At 46.2% G+C, this 3,916-nt stretch overlaps 1 protein-coding gene across 1 annotated transcript in view; it reads left to right on the top strand.

The window, feature by feature from the left end:
- Positions 1–3,662: 3,662 nt before the first annotated feature.
- Positions 3,663–3,916, top strand: part of PERP (PERP, TP53 apoptosis effector) — a 24,425-nt gene continuing 24,171 nt past the window's right edge. Inside the window, exon 1 of the mRNA XM_019527340.1 lies at positions 3,663–3,832. The gene's annotated coding sequence lies outside the window, so the exon portion shown is untranslated. The remainder of the gene's footprint in view (positions 3,833–3,916) is intronic.

Genomic DNA, 3,916 nt, shown 5'->3' on the forward strand with positions numbered 1-3,916 from the left:
GAAGCCATTGGGGGGCTCTGGGGGAGTGGGGCTGGGTGGGGCAGCCATTGCGGGGGACGCAGCAACTGGTGCAGGATGGTGCAGCAGTTGCGGGGGGCATGTGGGCCTTGCAGGGGGAGTGGTAGCCCCTGCGGAGGACATTTGACCCCCATTGGGAGGTGTACCCCTTGTGTGGTGACTGAAACCCCGTTAGGGGGATGAACCCCTTGTTTGGGTTTGAACCCCCTGTTGGGGGGCCAAACCCTTGTTTGGGGGCTGTACCACTTGTTTGGGGGTTGAAACCCCTGTTGGGGAGCCAAACCCCTTGTTTGGGGGCCATCTCCTTGTGGGAGTGCAGGAAAACGTGTATTCATGAAACATGTATTTAGAGTTCACTTTACTATTATGATAAGAGACTTGCTTTAACACTGTAGATATATCAATAAAACATTGTCCAACTGATCGCTGTCTCTGTCTTGCTCTCTCTCTCTCTCGCTTTATAGTGGTCTTTTGTTTTACTTGTGGAGGAACATGGATTTGGGGATATTTTACAGAGTGACTTTGGGATTTTTTTTACCAGGGATTTTTCAGGTTTCCAATAGGGAACACCAGAATTCCTGCTGGGGGGCCAGTGCCAGGACCCTACCTGCTCAGAGCTGGCACCTTGGACCCATCTGGTTGTGGCTGACCTCCTGGCCAAATGCGGCCAGGAGGACATGCTTTGACAGGTCGAAGCAGGCCACCACACCCAGAACATCTTCCAGGTGATATCTGCCCAGATGCCTGGGCAGGGGGCACACATGACAGTAGTGCCGTACAGAGGCCAACCCTGCAACCACAGTCAACTGGCATCTGGCCCAGAGGGGCAGATATCTCTACTGGTTCTACAGTCCCTATCCAAGTCTGGCAGGTGCACAGCAGGTCACAGCCAGGCATCAGCCCCAACTGCCAGACTGCTGCAGTAGGTAGAGGGTGCAGGGAACAATCAGGGCTGACTTCAGCAGTCCAGCTGGCACAAGGGGTAGTGTCCCCAGGTACCAGTTGGCTGGGCCCCAGAAGCTCCTGAGCTACTTGCCAGGGCAGATTTTTATACTGCTGGAGCCAGGACAGAGCAGCTTTTTATACTGCTGGGGACAGCACAGGTGCTGGCCCCGGGATCTAGCTCCCCCTGGCTGCAGATCCAGGAGGAGCCAGGCGGGGTTATTTTGCCTCGAGTGGCACAATTTGCTCCACACCAAAGTGCATGCCTGAGCATGTGCACTGAAGCAAAAAGCCCTGGGTCAAATTTGCACCGCTTGTGCTTGAGCTGCTGCAAGCACATGTGCTTGTATGTGTGGACACGCCCTCTATGCGAATTAAATGGTAAGATTATCACTCATTCAACCACACGTAATTCCAAATGTAGAAATTCACAGTGCCTATACACGGGCTCCAGAGTGGAGGGGAGGGCTTTAATTTAGAACGGCTCTGAGAGCCACTCTAATTACAGTGCCTGCAGCATCGTGTGTATTCAGTGTCCTGCACTTCAAAATGGTGGCGGGGCACTTGAACTAAAGCTTGTTCGATGAGTTTCAGTTCAAGTGCCCCCACTTCCATTTTGAAGTGAGGGGATGCTGAATAGATGTGACACAGAAGCTGCTGGATCGTGTCAATTAAAATGCTCCAGTGGACTCAATTAATCAAGTCATTAGCATGCCTCAGAGCAGACATTGGGCACATCTATAGGTTCCCTTTCTTCCTAACTAAAAGTATCAACTTCAAAAGTATCTTCTAGGTAACAGTAGTTCATAGCCACATCTTTTCATTTACACACTCGGAAATGTCACTTGCTAAATGTCAAATATGTAAATAATGATTAAAGTTATTTTAAATCACAAATAGCATACTTTATGGGTGCGTACAGAAGTTACATTTTTCACGTGATGAGGCCCCCAAAAGCACCCTGTAGCCATAACACAACAAACATTTATGGCTACAGAGCACTTTTAAAATGGCCAATAGGGCAAAAATTTGACCCTTGTTTGTAGACCCTATTGCCCCAGCTCTGGGTGTGGCAGCCACAAGGCTGCTGTTAAGATGCTTGTGCGGGGTGGGAGAAGGGGGGGAAATGAGGTGGCAGGGGAGGGAAGGGAGCACCCTCTTGCCACACAGACCTGACCTGGGTCCCCCAAGATCCCAACCAGGGTAGCCAGGCTGGGCACGCCCTGCAAAGCGGGGAGGTCCATTTCCTCCCCACCACCTAGCCAACCTACAAAGCACCATAGTTAGAGCACCTTTCCAAAAGGCTGCCTGAAGTTCTGTATGCAGCCTGTGTGAGGGTTCATTCAAACTGGTATGGATAGGTATATGTCCCACCCCTCTTCTCCCACTCAGATTTTGCTAGGGTTTTCCTTTTAAAAAGGATTAACAGGAGCCAAAGTTGGTAATACTGTGTGAACTGTTTGATGTAAACACACCTGGAGTCCTTACCAGTTTGCCACTCCTCTTAGGTCCTAATTTGTCTTTTTTGGTGTTGTTCCAGGTTCATAAGCCTTGCATTTGCAAATCATTTTTATTTAAGCAGGGGTTTCTGTCACCTCTCTTTTGAGGTGTCCTTACAAAAATACTCTAGATCCAGTTAAGATTCACTTGGCACAATCTAACAAGGAGTTCATACCCTGTCACTTTCCCCAGAAGCACGTAATTAGTCCAATTTGCAATCTTTTTTCAGCCTAACGTCTTCCCACCACTGACAGCATTTCTAAAACTTCAGAGGCCAGATGCTGGCTGAATATATTTGACCATATATTTAAACAAATTGTTTAGTTAACATCCATTAATAAACACCCAGCACAATTCTGACTGTAATGCCACATAACATATCATTAAAATTAGCAGATATCTTTGTTAATAAATTAATGCTGCCATGCTAAAGACAGGGTTTTTTTTTTCCTGATTTGAAATAGCCATTCTAAAACCAGAGAAGTCAGTAAATTTAAACTTATGGTTACATGTTCAATACATGAACAAGTTAACACAATTAAATCCGTTTTTAGTAATTAAGATTAAGGAGCTGAGCAACAGTGATTATAGTAATGAGATGATAGTAATGAGAAGGTCTGTGGAAGTAGGAGGCAGATTTTCATTTTTAGCAATGTTTAGTTAAAAAAGCCAGCAAGATATCCACAAAGAGTTGTAAAAAGAAGGGTCTGATATGTGAGAAATTAAGAATTGGGTCATCAATGGACAGATGAAGTGAAGAGTTCATTAACAACCTACACATTGAAAAACTAAAAGTGCAAACTACTTGGGAAATGTTTGTGCAAAATGAAACCATTAACAGAAAAACAGTTTTGCTTTGTGGATCGTTCATTAACCAACAAAGGGCTAATACTGAATCTTTTTTTTTGCATCAGCAATTGTGATCTGTTCCATGACAGATGTTTGTAGCATGTTTTATAGATTTTATATCTCTGTTATTACATGATATTTCTGAAGTTTCCCTTACTTCCTGGAACAGCCTAGAATTACCTTCCGCATCTCATATTGGAAAGGGACTCAGTGAATGTGGAAGGTGTTTTTACATTGGGCAGTGCCAGGTAGGAAAGGGTTAAGTGCCAAGCCTAGGGAGTGTAACTGGAGCCTTGGTTTGTTTAGCAATCAGTGGAAGGAGGCAGAGCAAAGTTGAAAAGCCCAGCCCTGTAGTTCTTCTCTGGTTAAACAGGTTACTGCTGCTGTTGCAGCTCTTAGTCACTAGAATGTAGGTGGGGTTCACTCCTCCCTTAGTGCTGATTAAAAAGCGGCTCAGACAGACACAGCCTCTGTCTGCAGAGAAGCCTCCTTACACTACCCCTCCCTGTAGAATCAGGAGGAAGTTCTTGCCCATCCTCTTCTGGAGACCCTGACTGCTCCATAAAGATGGTGTCGTGCCAGTGCAGTCTTGCTTGCTGGAGATGAA

The sequence above is a fragment of the Gavialis gangeticus genome, unplaced genomic scaffold (genome assembly GCF_001723915.1).
Source record: "Gavialis gangeticus isolate Ggan-Ray unplaced genomic scaffold, GavGan_comp1, whole genome shotgun sequence".
In the NCBI taxonomy this organism is placed as follows: domain Eukaryota; kingdom Metazoa; phylum Chordata; order Crocodylia; family Gavialidae; genus Gavialis; species Gavialis gangeticus.